The sequence below is a fragment of the Sminthopsis crassicaudata genome, chromosome 1 (genome assembly GCF_048593235.1).
Source record: "Sminthopsis crassicaudata isolate SCR6 chromosome 1, ASM4859323v1, whole genome shotgun sequence".
In the NCBI taxonomy this organism is placed as follows: domain Eukaryota; kingdom Metazoa; phylum Chordata; class Mammalia; order Dasyuromorphia; family Dasyuridae; genus Sminthopsis; species Sminthopsis crassicaudata.
In genome coordinates this window covers 557,217,180-557,238,140 of record NC_133617.1, presented here as the reverse complement: position 1 = coordinate 557,238,140, position 20,961 = coordinate 557,217,180, and the positions used below count along the sequence as shown (strand labels likewise).

At 32.2% G+C, this 20,961-nt stretch overlaps 1 protein-coding gene across 12 annotated transcripts in view; it reads right to left on the bottom strand.

The window, feature by feature from the left end:
- ARB2A (ARB2 cotranscriptional regulator A) overlaps positions 1-20,961 on the bottom strand; it is a 575,039-nt gene that overhangs the window by 285,136 nt on the left and 268,942 nt on the right. The gene's annotated exons all lie outside the window — the stretch shown is intronic.

Sequence of the window (20,961 nt, the reverse complement as noted above, 5' to 3'; positions counted from 1 at the left end):
CATACCAGAAAAGAAATCTGAGGGTTTTTTTTTTCCTTTTTCTTTTATGGGATATGTTATTATGCAATAAATACTATAAATATATATATTTACATCTTTGAGTTTCTAAACTTTTTATGTGTCATCTGCTGTCTTTCATGTGTCATTTGCAGCTCCTACATAACTCTCCCCAAACTCCCATTTAATTTCTTATGCTAATCCATGAATATACTGAAACCATGATGGTAAAGTCACAATGTGGAAGGGATAATTAAATGCTTGATGACTCGCTTTGACTTGATATAATGATAATCTCAAGTTCAACATGTCCAAAGCAGAATTCATTGTTTTCCCTCAACAAATCTACCCTTCTTCTAAACTTCCTTATTACTGCAGAGGATAAGTCACCCAGGTTCACAGCATCAATATCCTCCTCAAGTTCTCATCCTCACTCACTCCCACATATCCAATCAGTTGTCACACCTTGTCATTTCTATCTTTATGACATTTCCTGCACTTATCTCCTCTCCTCTAATACAATCAAGATCCTTGTCTAAACCCTCAACACTTCTCTAGCAGTACAATCAATTACTGTAATATCTTATTTGGCCCAAGTCTTTTAAAAATCTATTATCAAGTCTAGGGGACAGAAAACAGTAAACTCTTGTATCCCGGGGGCCAACAATAATGTTCACATTTTAAAATAAAATTTTGTTTTTGTATTTTTAATTTTAAACTATTTTTATTTAAAATTTCTATTTTAAAATATAAAAACCATTTTTAACTCATGGGTAGGCACAAAAACAGGCATTGGTTGGATTTTGCCCTTGGCCCATAGGACCCTTGCTCGAAACAATTGCCAAGTTATTTTTCTAAAGTGCAGAGATAATCACGTGTTTCCTCTCTATTTTATAAAGTCCATGACTCCCTATTACTCTAGGTTCAAATAAATGCGTGGCATATTTAAGGCTTTTCATAATATAGTTCCTTCCCTTCTTCTTACATATTATTCATCTCCACAAACTTTACTAGGCAGCTATGCTGGCCACAACACTCCATGAGTCCCTTCAGTGACTTGACAATGGCTGCCCTAAGAGACTGTAAAGTTCTTTCTACCCATCTTCACTCTCTGAAATACTTTATTTCCCTCCAGATTTTGTTCAAGTACCACCTTGAACATAAACATTTCCCGATCTTAGTTGCTTGTATCCTCTCTCCAAAATAATCTTAACCCTGTTTCCTCAATTATAAAATAAAGGGAAGAAGGAAATGGCAAACTACTACAACCTCAAATGAGGGAGGACCCTAGAACAATTCTTTGCTACAATAAGAAGTGCTAATGTAAATATATAAATATTTTGGTACATTTGGATATTCTTTCTTTGACATATCATTTGGGATATGATGACTAGTAGTAGTATCACTAGGTCAAAGAATATGCACAGTATAGTGACATTTTAGATATAATTACAAAAGTACTCCACTAAAACTACATTTGTATGCCTATCCTCTAACAGATCCTTTACTAAATGTCATATTCCTTTTTATTTCTTCCCAGATCTTTGCCAATCTGACGGATGAGAAGTAAAACCTAAGAATTCTTTTTATTTGAATTTTTCTTATTAATAATAATTCAGAAAAATAATTTCATTTGGCTCTTGATACCCTGAATTTTTTTTAAGAGAGCTAATCTACCTATATCTTTGATGTTGGAAAAGTTCTTTATTTTATATATTTACACCAATTTCCCATTTTATCTTCTGTGATCATCCTTTACTGTTTATTTTATCAAAAATTCTATACCTGTCCATTGTTGTGAAAGGTTTTTCCTTGCTCTTTTGTTTTGTTTATAATATGACTTCTAAATCCAGGCTATGAATCCATTTTGGAGTTGTTTACTGCTAACTTGGAGGGAAAGTTGATGTGTGACTTTTTATTTGCTATGACTGTACATGAAGCCTTGAAAGTTGAGAAACAACAAAGTATGGTTTGACACTTTTGCTAATTTTGGCCGGACAATTACCACCAAGAAAATACACATTCTCCACAAGCAAGCACCACATCCCTAACCTTGGAATCATCAATTACAGTAAATGAACAAATTTTGAATGCTGTGGATAACTTCATTTACCTTGGCAGCATACTTTCCTGGGATGTACTCATAGGTGATGAATTTGATGCATGCATCAAATTAGCTAAGGCTTTGGGAGACTCCAATGGAAAATGTGGCAAAGAGGAGGTATTAGGCTGCCTACCAAAATGAAGGTCTACAGAATCACTGTACTTACCTCATTGCTGTATGGCTATGAAACCTGGACAATATACTAGCATCATGCCAATAAAAGGTATTACTTCCATTTGAATTGTCTTAGACCACCTGGCAAGAAAAGTTTTGAACACTCTGGAGCAGTTTCAAATTGAATTGCAAAGCATTTAAATTCATCATTTAAACTCTGATGAGATGTGTACTCTCATCAAAGAACACAACTCTGATAGACTGGCCATATTATCAGAATTCTAAACGTGTTTTTGTTTTTGCTTTTTTTGTTTGTTTGTTTTTACAGTAAAAAAAATTTATTGAAAGGATGATTATTTATCTTTTTTTACATTTTTAATTAATTTTATAATTATAACTTTTGACAATACATATGCATGGGTAATTTTTTACAACATTATCCCTTGCACTCACTTCTGTTCCGAATTTTCCCTCCTTCCCTCCACCTCCTCCCCTAGATGGCAGGCAGTCCCATACATGTTAAATGGGTTATAGTATATCCTAGATACAATATATGTCTGCAGAACCGAATTTCTTGTTGCACAGGAAGAATTGGATTCAGAAGGTAAAAATAACCTGGGAAGAAAAACAAAAATGCAAACAGCTAAACGTATTTTTGTAAAAGATTATGAAGAATTCATCCAAGGCAAATGCTCACAGCTCAGAAGAAGTGATAAAAGGACACTTTGAAGGTCTCTTTGAAGAGCTTTGGGATTGATTTGCGATATGGAAGATATTGGCATAGGACCACCCAATATATCATGCCCACATCAAAAAAAAAGCACTGATTCATGAGCAAAGCAGCTCATAGTACCACAAAAAAGAAATGTGAGATCTGCAAATATAGACATCTCTACTCCAAATGTTCATATGGATTATTTGTGTTTAACCTGTGATAAGACTTTTTGTATTCATATTTATCTAATCTGTCACAACTGGATACACTATACCTTGACCCCTACACAGTGAAGTCATTTTGATCTTCTTTAAGCATGAAGGATACCAATCATTGCTAGACCACCATCTCTTGCGCCACTCTTCCCCATTATTTCCTTTGAGATTCTTGATCTATCCTATCTCCAAATTAATCGTTATGATTATTTAAATGTATAAATTAATTCTTTGGCAATCTGATTAGCATTAGATTTACAATTTAATTTAGGTAGCACACTGGCACAGCAGAACTGTAAGCAATTACTAAATTGTACATTATTTCAAAGTCTGATTCTTCTTGTGCAGCAAACCAACTGTATGGACATGTATACATATATTGTATTTAACATATACTTTAACATATTTAACATGTATTGGTCTACCTGCCATCTGGGGGAAAGGGTGGGAGGAAGGAGGGGGAAAAACTGGAACAAAAGATTTTGCAATTGTCAATGCTGAAAATTACCCATGCATATATCTTGTAAATAAAAAGCTATAATAATAATAATAATAATAATAATAAAAGAAATGACCAGCAGGATGATTTCAGAGAGGCCTGGAGAGAGTTACATGAACTGATGCTAAATGAAATGAGCAGAACCAGGAGATCACTGTACACAGCAACAACAAGACTATGCGATGATCAATTCTGATGGATGTCGCTCTCTTCAACAATGAGATGATTTAAACCAACTCCACTTGCTTAGTGATGAAGAGAGCCATCTGCATCCAGAGAAAGGACAGTGGGAACAAAGTGTGGAACAAGAACATAGCATTCTCACTCTCTTTGTTGTTGTTTGCTTACATTTTGTTTTCTTTTGCAGTTTTTTTTCTTCCTTCTTGATCTGATTTTTCTTGTGCAGCAAGATAACTGTATAAATATGTATATATGTATTGGATTTTTTAAAAATGCAATCCCTAGATACTCATTTGTGTGTTACTGTGCAAGGAATAATGCAAAAATAATTATATTATTAACAATTTCCTATAGAGACCTGTAAATAAATAAATTCTTAAAACAAAAAAGGAATATACTTTTTTCTAAATACCACTTTCACTGAATCCCAAAAATTTCTATAGATGTAATTTCATTGTTGTCATTTGTTTTAATGTCACTTCCTATTGTTTCTGTAATTTCTTTAATGACTTATCAATTTATAGGGATTAAAAATGGTGTAATGGGTCATATTGTCTTAAGTTGAGAAGACCTGGAGTCAAATCCCATCTCAGAAACTTAGTAGCTATGTGACCCTGAGCAAATCAATTAACCCGTTTCTCAGTTTCTTCACATATAATATGAGAGCTTCGAAATAAATAAAACAAGACCTCTGAGTTCTAACTCCAGTATCAAATTCTATGATTCTATGAGTCCTCTAGCACCTACTACACTTAATTTTTGGATAGTATTGTTCTAAACTATGCTGATCACATTTTTTTACATAAATGAAAAGATACTAAAGGTGGAAAACATGGAATTTTGTCGTTTTCAACACAGCTGTCTGATTTTTATAAACTCCTAGACACTGAGGACATGAGACATTTAGCTAGAAAAGAATGAAAAATAATAATCTTTTATACAAGGTAAATAAATTCATATCACTAATCAGGACTATAGGCCTCATGTTTTAGACCTTTATAGATATATTTTTGCTCATTCTCTTTAGTGACATTTATTTATGAATATGAATAAAATTACACATCAAGCTTCTAAAATCTACTTTTTCTGCCTTGCTTCAAAAAATATATAAATTACTCATTTTTTCTGACATTTCCTTATATCTTTTAAATGAAAAAATTATCCACTTTACCTATTTGATGATTTCAATGTTTACAGATCAGGTTCCAGTTATAATTAACAATTTACAATGATATTGAAAAGAAACTTTATGTCATAAAATTAGGCAATTTATTTTCTTCTCTCTGCCAAGTTCAGGTATGCTACTCATTTGTAAATTAGTGTTGAATTTATTTATGCAATAGAGCATTTATTAAACAACCACTTAAAGTGACCTTAAGTTAAATTAATAAAACATATGTAGTGTCCAGGGATAAGTTGTCCTCCATATTTTCTAAGTTTTATTTCTGCAGCCAAATGTTAGGGAATACAATGGTAAGCTGGTTCATGTCGAGCAGCAAGACCAGAATGATTATGGAAGAAGAAGAAGAATGATTTATGTCTACATAATCTATTTTCGTTCTATAGATGAGGAAACTGAGAATCCATCATATGACTATATCTCTAGGATCAACCAGAATGAACCACATTCTTTTTCAATATGATAACCTTTTAAAGATTTACAGATAATACTGCCATCTCTACTAAAATGATGGGTTTAAAGTAGATGATTGCAAAAGTCCTATTAAGTCAGCTAGAAAAAAGAATGGATAGACTGGGTCTAGAGTCAGGATGGCTCATCTTTCTGAGTTCAAATTTGTTCTCAGACACTTTCTACCTATATAACCCGGGGCCAGTCACTTAAATCACGTTTTGGTTTTTTTTGTTTGTTTGTTTGTTTTTCAGTTTTCTCATCTGTAAAATGAGCAGGAAATGGAAATGCTGAACTATTCCAGTATCTTTGCTAAGAAAACTCCACATTGGGTCACAAAGAGTCAGTCAGGTACAACTGAAATACATGAATAACAAAAAAGTCCAATTAATTTTTAGCATACTATAATTCTACAATCTTTTCACATCTTATTCTCTAGTGGAATACTTCTTATTATAAACAGCTTGTTTTCTAAGTACATCTAAATCAAATTTGTGATGAACTGCACACAATACTATAAATAGGTAAAAAAGTCTTGCTAACAAAAAATTTGTACAACATAAATACATAATAATATGAATTATCCCTCTTCTTAATAATAATAATGTTATTAAAATCATTAGGAAAGAAAGCCCTTAATTAAACACTTGTCTTGATGGATTTATTTAATTTACTAGTGGCAAATCCATAATAATCAGATTTTATTCATCTATTAAACCTTCCATCTGTTGTACCAAAGTGATCTGTAAAACTTTATTCATTAATCCCAGTGACATCTCAAAATGAAATTGACATTATTTTGTCAGTGTTATAGATGCAAACCTTTGATTCAAAAATGTTTTTTAAAAAATTATCTCAAAAGCAAAAAAAAAAAAAAAAGATACAGAGAATTTTAGAAGCCTGATTACTGGAATACATAAATAATTGAATTCTGTATTCCTTATTATTGTTGGAAATAACATAAAATAAAATATTTTCACATTTTTATTGAGTACAAATAAAATATTAAACATTTCTTTATGTCAAGTATGTCTAACTTAAAAAAAAAAAGCCAGAATAAATAAATACTGGTTCAGTTACTTATAGCACAATTGAAAGACTAGCACATTGGTAATATTAAATTCTGAATGCTCTAACTTTAAAGAGATCCTTGAACATTGAAATAAAATAGCTACTTAAAATGCTATTCTTTTTCAAGAAGAAAATTCAACATGCTTTACTCTATATTTTACTTCTTCTATGTCTATTATTTCCTTGGTAGAGGCATTTTCTTTATTAGTGCATAATGAAACAAACTGTTAACTCCATTATTCAACTCTCCAAGGAGATATGTGAGGCATCCTTGAATTTAAGCAACTAATTCCTTATTTCTTTTGATTTTATTTTTATTTCAAAAATGTTAGTATGGATGTGGTGCACTTTCTCATTTAGTGTGTCAGCATGCTTACTGGACAAATATTTTACATTTATAGTACTAGCAGATAAATAAAAAGCTTTATAGAAAATGTAAAAGCTTTTATCCTTAGCTTGCTCTTTCCCCTTTCTTGATACTCTGTCATATCACAGCAAAAGTTGAAGGGAGCTATAAGGTAATTTTGTATTTTTATTTCAGTCACTGGTCATCATTAATGATGATCAATCATAGCTAAAGGATTCACTATCCAATGGTCAACCTACTTCTCAATATATAATCAGACTGAAAAAAACAACAGACATAGGCTGTTCTCTTCCTTCCTTGTAAAAACCTGCTCCTTTTTATCTCTGAGTACTATAGCCTATACCTCTATTCCTCTGTTGGCTTTTCATTTTCAAATATTTCCTATGGTTTTGTTTCGTTTTCCCCAATTTTTTTGTCTTTCTGACTAGTAAAAACTTCTCTGGGCTTACATTATAATAGCACAGCTTTTTTTTTTTTTTTTTTTTTTTTTTTTTTTTTTTTTTTTGTAAAGGCTCCACAATGTCAAACTTAAGTAAACAGCATATGGATAAGTTAAGACTATGTAAGCATGAGAGGATGTTCCTATTCAGAACTTTATGAAGTGAAGATTTCCTCTGTATAGCCCAAATAAATGCCTCTACAATTTTAATGCTTAAAATTAATACATGTAATTCAGATTTAGTTGCCACAAAAATGGTGGTTAAATCTCTGTTACAAATGCAACAAATTGCAAAGATGACATCACTCATTACATGTAGTCAGATTTGAAAATGTTAATTCATAGAACCAGAGAATATTAGAGATAAAAAAGGCATCAGGCCAAGACATCAACTAGTCTAGAATGCTCATTTTTAGAGGAGAAAATAAGTCCAGACAGATAAAACAATTCAGCAAGATCACAATCATGCCTTATTTTTCAGATTTGGAAAGAATTTTAATTTGGTTATCTTAAATCAAATTCACATAGTTTCTGATCTCAGTGTTTAATCCAAAAATTAAAAAAAAAAACAAAACAAACCCAACAATTCCTTTAAGCAGAGGGAGACTGACTTACACAACATGACTTTTGAGTCATAAAAATATAGTCAACCTAATTTGTACTGATATATAATTATTTGACTGAAAACTAGCATAGTTAAATAACTGTCTAGATAAAGAGGCAATAATAAAATGACATTAATGAAAATAAAATAGGATTTTATCAAACAGGATTTTTCAAAAACCTCAAGCTTTTCCTAGAGAGCTTGTCAGCAACATCATAACCATCTAATTCATAAATAATAATCATTGATAAATAGTTCAGGCAGTCATTTTCAATCATTTATTTGTTGGATCAACAAAGACTTACTGAACCCAAACATGCAAGGGCACTATTTGGCATGGGTTTGGGGGAAAGGATATCCAATAAACAATAAAATATCATAATGATCTCTAAAACATTACCAAATATGCTACCTATTCAAGGGTTTTCATAGCAGCATTATTATATAAATGCAAAAATACTGGAAGCAAACTAAATACCTAACAACAAGAGGACTGGGACTATTTAAATTGTGATAAATTAATGTAATGGCATATTAAAAGTCAATTAAGATGGATACAAGAAAAATTAAAAGAAAGTGAGAAAGATATTCTATAAAAAGTCAAGATTTACTTTAAGCTTCCATGGGGAAAAAAGTGTGAGAGAAATAATGTAAAGATAAAAGAGTATGAGTTAATAAGAGAGAGAAAAAAAACTGTGTTGGTCATTTGGAGGATTGGGGAGTTGTAAAGAAGGGCAGAAATTATATTTGGCTATGAGGAATTTGTAAGAACTAGAGGAAAAGTTGAAGGAGAACTGAAACTCAGGAAGGAAGAAAATTATGTAAAAGAAAAAACCTAAACAAAAAATTACTTCAGGAGAAGTACAATTGCAATAAAATGATAAGAGTACCGTGAAAATTAAAAAGATTCTACTAGTTGGACAGATCAGGGAAAGCTGGATGCTTTTGGATGAGTCTTCTAATTCTATAAGCCTCTGATTTCTAAATAGAAGGGCACAACACAAGCAAAATTAAGGTCTATGAAGTGTTAGCATTCAAGTAACTAAGGGGGACAGTGTGATATAGCCAGTAGAGTCAGACTTGTATTCACAGAGATCTGCATTTAAATCTCAACTGTGAGGCTCAGATGCGATAACATCTATAAAGGATTTTGCAACAGTTTAGGCACTGTAAGTTTCTTGGACATATACTTGTTTTGTGTGTGTCTTTTTTTGTATTCCTGGCATTAGTACAGTGATGGGAGCATAGAAGGTGCTTAATAAATGCTGACTTCCTGACAAGAAAATTATCATCATTAATATTCTTATTGTTACTATAGGATAACTACATGGACTTTTTACTCCTTTTTCTTGACCTTGTCAAATGCTTTTTCTTTTATTCTTATTTTACCTGAATGTTCTCTTTAACAAAAAATAAAATTCATAGACTAATTTTCAATTAAGCTTATTATTAAGAGGCTTGTGTATTAATCTTAAAGGATTGTGTATTAATCTTAAAGGAAAAAGAAGAAGGGAAGGAAGGAAGGAAGGAAGGAAGGAAGGAAGGAAGGAAGGAAGGAAGGAAGGAAGGAAGGAAGGAAGGAAGGAAGGAAGGAAGGAAGGAAAAAGGGAAAGAATCATAACTTTGGCATTAATCCAGAATCTTCATTTCCCTTCATATTAATCAACTGCCAAATCTTGATATGTCTACCTTTACAATATCTCTCTTATGAGACCCTTTCTCTCTACTTACACAACTACCTTCTTTAGGTTCTCATAATTCCCACCTAGATTCTTGCAACAGGTCTTTTAAACCTAAGTTTCTCCTCAATGCAGTATATTGTAATATTATTCTCAAAGTATTTTTTCCTAAACACAAATCTGATCATGTAACCAATCATCCACTCCCAACTCCCATAGTCAATTATAACAATTATGATTACCTCTTAGAATAAGAATAAAAATTCTTCTGATTACCTTTTATTTTCTTTCTTCTTTCTTTCTGTCTTTTTTTTTTCCCCTGGGGCAATTGGAATTAAGTGACTTGCCTAGGGTCACACAGCTAGGAAGTGTTAAGTGTCTGAGACCAAATTTGAACTCAGGTCCTCCTGACTTCAGGGCTGGTACTCTATCCACTCTGCTACCTAGTTGCGTCCTTATTAGCTTTTAAAGTCCTTCATAAAATCTGGCCCTATCTTATCCTTCTAGCCTCATTAGGGTCCATCCTTCTTTGGATACTTCATACAAGATTCTTTTTATCTATCTTCAAGCCTTCACACCCCTGCCTTCTTCCCCCTCTCTTACCTTACCTACCTCCATTTCTTAGAATACACAACCAGCTCACTTTTGCATGACATAATCCTTCTTTTCTTTCAAAATATAATTAATGTACAATGTTTTATATTAACTTTTTCTGAAACCTCCTAATTACTTGTAACTTCCCTTCCAAATTACCCTGCATTTAACTGTTTTGTATATCTTTATTAATTTCACATTTATGTTGTATATATTTTAAGTGTATATGCTTATTGTCTTTCCATGAGACTAAGTTCTTTGGGGATAAACATTGTTTCATTTTTTGTGTTTCTATCCTTAACACACAGTAGTTACTAATTAGTACTACTTAGTACTAATTAGTAGTTAGTGATTAACTGAAACTAAGCGCATAACAGACTTTTTCAATATGTTTTATTAGTTTTGTGGCATTTCTTTTTTCTTATTTTTAATTTTTAAGAGATTACTTATTAATTAATTCTTAAGGATTTTTTTTTCCCTTTTGAGGATGGTTCTCTGGTAGGAGTTGGGGAAAGGGATACAGGGGAAAATCCAGATGATGTAGAAATAGAAGATATAAATAAAAATCCATTTTTAAAAAAATTTCTTTCAGTAACATAATGTCTCTTTCTTTAGGCCTTTGAGAAAGCTTAGACAACTGAAGAAATAATTTAACTTAATTTTAACAAATAGCTCAAGATGACACTTTGAAAATATCCTCATGCTGTAAAATCTCATCTCATGATGTAAAATGAATAAACTCAGGAGATTTTAAAATCATTTTGACAGAGTTGGAATGAAACTAAGGAAGGTAGGTTGTCTATTTCCTTAATTTTGTCAATAAGGAAACTAAGGGTAAATGACTTAGCAAGTTCTCAAAGATAGAAAATGGCAAGGATTTAATTTAGTAATTTGACTTTAATTTGAAACCAAATGCAGAGTTCTTTCGTTTCCTCTCCAGGCTCTGCTTTGGACTTTTTATGCTATGACCTGTTGTAGCAACTGCTCCCCATCCCCAGAATTTCCCTCAGCATATAGGGTTGTCACCAGGATTCCCTTCTCTTGATGGGAAGTTTCTCCCAGGGACTTGAGATTTTAGGGAGGAAACCACGCTGACTAACCTTCATTCCTCTTTTGACTATGCTTGTGACTTTCTAGACATTGACATCATTATCAAGAAAGATAATAATTTCATTTCCCTCCATTTTTCAGCATGTGTACGTATGTGCATGTGTGCACAGATATGTGCACTGTCTGCCTCTATCAGAATGTAAATTCTTTGAGCAAAGGGGTCTTTCTTTTAGCCTGTATTTGTATTGCCAATACTTAACCATAGTCCCTGGCACAGAGTAAACAATATCATCCTGCCTCATTTAATTTGTATATAATAATTTTCTTTTTTAAGCATTAATTTTAAAATATAATTCTTAACTTTCTGTTTTGAAAAATGTATGATAAAGTCATTTCTCTATCTTTAATAAAATAGCATTTCTCCTAAATCTGTCACACTGGGATACTATTGGTGGAGGAGGGTAACAGGGTTTTCTACTTTATTCATTGGAAAAAAAAAAAGTTAAAAAGATAGGTTTCTGTGGCAAGAAACACATTGGTATCATTGATACTGTTGTGCATTTTTCCAAATGTGATTCAGACTGATCTTATTCACAAATCTGGGTTCTGTGGCACTGTTCAAAATAAATCAATATATCATGTATAGTATATGTGTATATGTATACATAATCTAATATAATGGGCTCCTCTCTGCTTCTTCAGATTCTAGGAAATAGGCATTTTCCATCCACTTTGTTTTTCTGTAATGAATGTTAGAGAAATTGACTTGGTAATGCTATAGATATAACTGTGTAGGCTTGTTCTAGGGCTCATTGTGATGACTAAAATATCATCTCAAAAGCATTTGTAGTACTTTGACTTCAATACAGGATGCTTCCACGTCATCTTCTGTAATACCAGTGAATACAGAGGGCATACTAATGTTTCTCTTTTGTCTCACCAATACTCAATGGATCATTGAATAAACTTATTGCCACAGTTACATAAATGCATGTAATTTTAATACATCTAGTCTTAAAGACTGCATTGTGATCAATGAACTGAAAATATATTTTAAAAAATACATGTTATGAAAGCATTATCCTCACATGGCAATCACTTCACACTTCCATCCTATTTGAACCCTTTTCTTGTCTAAGGAAAACAATTAAGCAAAAATCATTAAAACAGTATTCATGAAAAATGAAATCCAGGCAGTTGCTGTTAACTCTTGTCCTTAGAAGTGACTTCCCTTCCTGCAGAGAGCCCCGTCAAGCCTGATGCAATGCAGAGTCTTCTTCTATCTCTGGATGTCCTCTCTTTTATCCTCCCAGAGAATGGGCGTGGGATAATGCAAGGGCTTCTGGGAAGAACCACTTCAGCCAATGAGCTTGCTCCTTCTATCAAGTCAACCTGAGTTCTCACCTTGTAATTGTCCAGACAACCTGAATTCTCACCTTGTCACTGTCCAGACAACCTGAGTTCTCACCTAGTAATCCTAACAATGTCTGATAACATAGATAATATTCTGTTCCAGTGGTCATATACCTCTCTACCAGGAAGGAGAAGGAATGTTTCATTATCAATACTCTGGGACCTTCATTTAACACCAATCAATAAACAGATGTACTAGGATTTTGTAAAACTGTGTTATTTAATGATATATTCTATTTTAGAAAATCATTATTGAAGTTTTTACATGGTTTTTAAAAATTAGTTGTAACACAGATGTACATACACACCATTCTATTCTCATATACATTTTAAAGGGAAAAAGCAAAGTATGAGAACAGTTTTTTGCTTGCCTTTTTTTGGAGTATTTTCTATTTTTCTGAGAACTTTCTCTTTTGATAAAATCCTTCAGTGTTCTTTAAATTGTCATCTACTGACAATCTATGGAACAGAGTTGGTCAGATATACAGTACTTCTTTCAAATACCCTGACATAGTAAGCACTTAATAAATTCTAGTTGATTGACTTTCTGCCTATGTAATCATAAGTGTCATTGTCAAATCTTAAGGAAGCACACCAGATTCTGAATAGAATCAAACAATTATTATTAAGTACGCATTATGAATCTATTACTGTGCTGAGCACTATATCTAGACTATCATTATCAATGAAAACATCATTATAAAAAGGGCAAGAGATTAGATCTCTTTCATGTCTCTTTATTATGATTTCTAGTTTCACCTATAAATATTCTTAGGACATTACATACCCTATAACCTCATTTCAAGTATTTTTTTTTTGTCTTATTAGGTATTACTGCTCACAGTTTTCCGAATTCATGCCCTTATTACATGTTTGGGAAATGAACTTGTCCTCTCAACTGATTTTGCTTTTATTGTCTTGTCTCTACTTAGTAAAAATTACATTTGCTCTCTTTTCCATCCTTCTGCTGATGATTACTTTGTAGTGTCTCTTAAGAAATGGTAAGACAGTCAATATCTATACTCTCATTTATTTATCATTTGCTATTTTGCTTAAAAAGCTCAAATTAAAACCATTGTAGTCACAACAATGCCCTCTTTTCTTCTTTGTCTTGTAATTTGGTAAATAATTTGAACTTTGCCACATCATAATATATGGACTCTCAGCACTCTGAACTTAATGTCAGGGATTATCTTTTTTTTTGTCCATTAATATTTAATTAGTTATTGACAAATGGTCAAAGGATATGAACAGACAATTCTCAGACAAAGAAATTGAAAATATTTCTAGCGATATGAAAAGATGCTCGAAGTCCTTATTAATCAGAGAAATGCAAATTAAGACAACTCTGAGATACCACTACATACCTGTCAGATTGGCTAGATTGACAGGGAAAGATAATGCAGAATGTTGGAGGGGATGTGGGAAAATTAGGACACTGATGTTGGTGGAATTGTGAATACCTCCAGCCATTCTGGAAAGCAATTTGGAATTATGCTCAAAGAGTTATCAAACTGTGTATACCCTTAGATCCAGCAGCATTACTACTGGGCTTATATACCAAAGAGATTTTAAAGAAGGGAAAGGGACCTGTTCAAGAATGTTTGTGGCAGGTTTCTTTGTAGTGGCCAGAAACTGGAAACTGAGTGGATTCCAATCAAGTGGAGAATGGCTGAATAAATTGTGGTATAGGAATATTAAGGAATATTATTATTCTATAAGAAATGGCCAACAGGATGATTTCAGAAAGGCCTGGAGAGACTTATATGAACTGATGCTGAGTGAAATAAGCAGAACCAGGAGATCATTATATACTGTAAGAACAATACTATATGACGACCAATTATGATGGATAAGGCCCTCTCCAACAATAAGATGAACCAAATCAGTTCCAATAGAGCAGTAATGAAGTGAACCAGCTACACCCAGAGAAAGAACTCTGGGAGTTGACTAGGAACCAATACATAGAATTCCCAATCCCTATATTTTTGTCTACCTACATTTTTTATTTTCTTCACAGCCTAATTATACACTGTTTCAAAGTCTGATTCTTTTTGTACAGCAAAATAACTGTTTCAACATGTATACATATATTGTATTTAACTTATACTTTAATATATTTAACATGTATTCATCAACCTGCCATCTGGGAGAAAGGGTGGGGGTGAGGAGTGGAAAAGTTGAAACAAAAGGTTTTGTATTTACAGGAAACATACCTGAAACAGGGTGATACATTCAAACTAAAAGTAAAAGGGTGGAGCAGAATCTACTATGCTTCAGGCAAAGCCAAAAAAGCAGAGGTAGCCATCCTCATCTCAGATCAAGCAAAAACAAAAATTGTTCTAATTAAAAGAGATAAGGAAGGCATTATATCCTGCTAAAGAGTAGCATCAATAATGAAGCAGTATCAATATTAAACATATATGCACCAAGTGGTGCAGCATCTAAATTTTTAAAAGAGAAATTAAGAGAGCTGCAAGAAGAAATAGACAGCAAAACTATAATAGTGGGAGATCTCAACCTTGCACTCACAGAATTAGATACATCAAAGCACAAAATAAATAAGAAAGAAGTCAAAGAGGTAAATAGAATACTAGAAAAGTTTCATATGATAGATCTTTGGCGAAAGCTAAATGGAGACAGAAAGGAGTATACTTTCTTCTTAGCAGTTCATAGAACATATACAAAAATTGGCCAGATAATAGGACATAAAAACCTCAAAATCAAATGCAGTAAGGCAGAAATAGTAAATGCATCCTTTTCAGACCACAATGCAATTAAAATTACATTTAATAAAAATCCAGGTGAAAATAGTCCAAAAAATAATTGGAAACTAAATAATCTTATACTAAAGAATGATTGGGTAAAACAGCAAATCATAGACATAATTAATAACTTCACCCAAGAAAATGACAATAATGAGACATCATACCAAAATGTGTTGGATACAGCCAAAGAAGTAATAAGGGGAAGCTTTATATCTCTACAAGCCTACGTGCATAAAATAGAGAAAGAGAGGGCCAACGAATTGGGCTTACAACTAAAATTGCTAGAAAAGGAACAAATTAAAAACCCCCAGATAAACACAAAACTTGAAATTCTAAAAATAAAAGGTGAGATCAATAAAATTGAAAGTAAAAAAAAAAAAACAAACTATTGAATTAATTAATAAAACTAAGAGTTGGTTCTATGAAAAAACCAACAAAATAGACAAACCCTTAGTAAACCTGATTAAAAAAAGGAAAGAGAAAAAGCAAATTGATAGTCTTGAAAATGAAAAGGGAGAAGTCACCACTAATGAAGAGGAAATTAGAACAATAGTTAGGAGCTACTTTGCTCAACTTTATGCCAATAAATTTGATAACTTAAATGAAATGGAAGAATACATTGAAAAATATAGCTTGCCCATATTAACAGAGGAAGAAGTAAGTAGTCTAAATAGTCCCATTTCAGAAAAAGAAATACAACAAGCTATTAACCAACTCCCTAAGAAAAAATCCCCAGGACCAGATGGATTTACATGTGAATTCTACCAAACATTTAAAGAACAACTAACTCCAATGCTATATAAACTATTTGAAAAAAATAGGGATTGAAGGAGTCCTACCAAATTCCTTCTATGACACAGACATGGTACTGATACCTAAATCAGGTAGATTGAAAACTGAGAAAGAAAACTATAGACCAATCTCCTTAATGAATATTGATGCTAAAATCTTAAATAAGATATTAGCAAAAAGACTTCAGAAAATCATCCCTAGGATAATACACTATGATCAAGTAGGATTTATACCAGGAATGCAGGGCTGGTTTAATATTAGGAAAACTATTAGTATAATTGACCATATTAATAATCAAATTAATAAAAACCATATGATCATATCAATAGATGCAGAAAAAGCATTTGATAAAATCCAACATCCATTCCTACTAAAAATGCTTGAGAGTATAGGAATAAATGGAAAGTTCCTTAAAATAATAACGAGCAAATATTTAAAACTGTCAGTAAGCATACTATGCAATAGAAATAAACTGCAACCTTTCCCAGTAAGATCAGGAGTGAAACAAGGTTGCCCACTATCACCATTACTATTCAATATAGTACTAGAAACGCTAGCTTCGGCAATAAGAGCCGAGAAAGAGATTCAAGGAATTAGAGTAGGAAATGAGGAAATCAAACTATCACTCTTTGCAGATGACATGATGGTATACTTAGAGAACCCCAAAGACTCTGCTAAAAAGCTATTAGAAATAATTCAGAATTTTAGCAAAGTTGCAGGATACAAAATAAATCCACGTAAATCCTCAGCATTTTTATACATTACCAACACAATCCAACAGCAAGAGATACAAAGAGAAATTCCATTCAAAGTAACAGTTGATGGTATAAAATATTTGGGAATATATCTACCAAAGGAGAGTCAGGAATTATATAAGAAAAACTACAAAACACTTGCCACAAAAATAAAGTCAGATTTAAATAATTGGAAAGACATTAAGTGCTCTTGGATAGGCCGAGCGAATGTAATTAAGATGAAAATACTCCCTAAACTAAGCTATTTATTTAGTGCTATACCAATCAGACTCCCAAGCAACTATTTTAATGACCTAGAAAAAAATAACAACAGAATTCATATGGAATAACAAAAGGTCGAGAATTTCAAGGGAAATAATGAAAAACAAATTAAATGAAGGTGGTCTAGCTGTACCTGATCTAGAACTATATTATAAAGCAACAGTCACCAAAACCATTTGGTATTGGCTAAGAAATAGACTAGTTGATCAATGTAATAGGCTAGGTTCACAGGGCAAGATAGTGAATAAAAATAGCAATCTAGTCTTTGACAAACCCAAAGATGCCAATATTAGGGATAAAAATTCATTATTTGGAAAAAACTGTTGGGAAAACTGGAAATTAGTATGGCAGAAACTAGGCATGGACCCACATTTAACACCACATACTAAGAAAAGATCAAAATTGGTCCAAGATTTAGGAATAAAGAACAAAATCATAAATAAATTGGAGGAACATGGGATGGTTTACCTCTCAGACTTGTGGAGGAGGAAGGAGTTTGTATCAAAGGAAGAACTAGAGACCATTATTGATCACAAAATAGAACATTTTGATTACACCAAATTAAAAAGTTTCTGCACAAACAAAACTAATGCAAACAAGATTAGAAGGGAAGTAACAAATTGGGAAAACATTTTTACAGTTAAAGGTTCTGATAAAGGCCTCATCTCCAAAATATACAGAGAATTGACTTTAATTTATAAGAAATCAAGCCATTCTCCAATTGATAAATGGTCAAAGGATATGAACAGACAATTTTCAGATGATAAAATTGAAACTATTTCCACTCATATGAAAGAGTGTTCCAAATCACGATTGATCAGAGAAATGCAAATTAAGACAACTCTGAGATACCACTACACACCTGTCAGATTGGCTAAGATGACAAGAACAAATAATGATGAATGTTGGAGGGACTGTGGGAAAACTGGAACACTGATGCATTGTTGGTCGAGTTGTGAAAGAATCCAACCATTCTGGAGAGCAATCTGGAATTATGCCCAAAAAGTTATCAAAATGTGCATGTCTTTTGACCCAGCAGTGCTACTCCTGGGCTTATATCCCAAGGAAATACTAAAGAAGGGAAAGGGATCTGCATGTGCCAAAATGTTTGTGGCAGCCCTTTTCATAGTGGCTAGAAACTGGAAAATGAATGGATGTCCATTAATTAGAGAATGGTTGGGTAAATTATGATATATGAATGTTATGGAATATTATTGTTCTGTAAGAAATGACCAACAGGAGGAATACAGAGAGGCTTGGAGAGACTTACATCAACTGATGCTAAGTGAAACGAGCAGAACCAGGAGATCATTATTCATTTCAACAATGATACTGTATGAGGATGTATTCTGATGGAAGTGAATATCTTCAACATAGAGAAGAGCTAATCCAATTCCAATTGATCAATGATGGACAGAATCAGCTACATCCAGAAAAGGAACACTGGGAAATGAGTATAAACTGTGAGCACTGTTTTGTTTTGTTTTGTTTTTCTTCCCAGATTATTTTTACCTTCCGAATACAATTCTTCCTTTGCAACAACAACAAAATTCGGTTCTGCACATATATATTGTACCTAGGATATACTATAAGATATTTAATATGTATGGGAATGCCTGCTATTTAGGGGAGGAAGTGGAGGGAAGGAGGGGAAAAATTTGGAACAGAAGGGAGTACAACGGATAATGTTGTAATAAAAATATTACCTATGAATATGTACTGTCAAAGAAAATGTTATAATTATAAAAATTTAAAAATTTTAAAAAAAGGTTTTGTAATTGTCAATGATGGAAAATTACCTATGCATAAAATTTTTGTAAAATTTAATTAATTTAAAAAAGAACATTCAAATAAAGAATGAATAAAGGATTACAAAATGGAAAAAAAAGGGAAAAAATTATCATTTCAATGTTGCCTAAAAAAAAAAAAAAGAAAGAAAGAAAAGAAATTTCAGAAAGGCCTGTAGAGACTTACATGAACTGATGCTAAGTGAAATGACCAGGACCAGGAGATCATTATATACTTCAACAATAATACTATATGATGATCAATTTTAATGGTTTGTGGCCAGTAATGAATTGAACTAGCTACACCCAGTGAAAGAACTCTGGGAGATGACTATGAACCACTACATAGTATTCCCAATCTCTTTATTTTTGTCCACCTGCATTTTTGATTTCCTTCACAGGCTAATTGTACACTATTTCAAAGTCCGATTCTTTTTGTACAGCAAAATAACTGTTTGGACATGTGTATATATATATATTTGGACATGTGTATATATATATATATATATATATATATATATATATGTGTGTGTGTGTGTTTGTGTGTGTGTGTGTGTATATATGTATATGTATATACATATATATATTATTTAATTTATTCTTTAATATATTTAACATGTATTGGTCAACCTGCCATTTGGGGGAAGAGGTGGGGTGGGGGAAGGAGGGGAAAAGTTAGAACAAAAGGTTTTGCAATAGTCAATGCTGAAAAATTACCCATGCATATATCTTGTTAAAATATATATATATATATATATATTTTTTTTTTTTTAAAAAAAAGATATAATTGGTGTCATGTCTTATAATATATATAATATAATCCTGCTGCCCAGGATTTTCTGATTTTCTTATTGTAGAAAATATTCTTGGTATGTAGTCATGAAGCTTTTATTTTTTAACTGTGAACCACACTTTCCAATAGATGTTTTCATCATTTTCCTCTATGCTAACTTTTGCATTGAAGTTACCATTAGTCAAAGTATTTTTTAAAAATTTGGTTTGAAGGATTTTGTCAAATTCTTCATGGAATTTCTCTCCAAATACTACAATGCATAAAGTGAAATTATCTTACCAAAAAGTTACAGATTTGTTTGATGGCCCTTGAGAGTCATCTAATTTAAGCACTAACCTTTACTCACATTTTGCAGTTGAAACTGAGGCCAGAGAAGTTAAATGATTTAATCCTCTAAACCATAGGAATTATTCAGCAGAGTCAGGCTTCTTGGTGGTTTGTTTACTTATGTGAACAGTAAACTTATATGACAAAAGGCTAAGTAATTAAGTGTTCTATTAAATAATTTTATTGCTTTTAAGTAATGCATAAAACCAACTTCAATGGACTTTGTTCATTTCACTAAAGAAAGTCTTCAGGCTTTCCTTTTGATAATATGGAGATTTTTTTAAAAAAAAAAAATTTCTTCTGGCTTAATTTATATGAAAATATAAATGTGAATACAGTTAATATTTCTCTACTTTTAGTATTAGTGATACAGAATCAAGAGGAAACAACAAATTATTAAAGGCCAGTCTATATTTTCATTTGTTCTACCAGGATCCTGGGTTTTCAAAGATAACATTTGATGAATTTCATCCCTGGAAGATTCTATTAAGTTGTAGAATGGAAAGCTTTGTGACTATAGGTGAGTCAGAACCTTTCAAAACTCCTAATTCCCTCATATGTAAAATGGCATAATAACACTTATACTGCCTAATTCACAGAGTGGTTGTGAGGAAAATACATAACAAATCTTAAAGTGAGTTTTGATTTGGATTATTTTATTATTAGTAGCTCAGTGACACATTATAGTTGTTAATCCAGATTGACCATTAGATAATCAGTTTGGGGCTCTAATCATTAAAATCTTCTGCTAAAGTATAGAAAAGTTATTTGAATTAATGAAGGAAGTATCCATTCCAGTAAAATTAA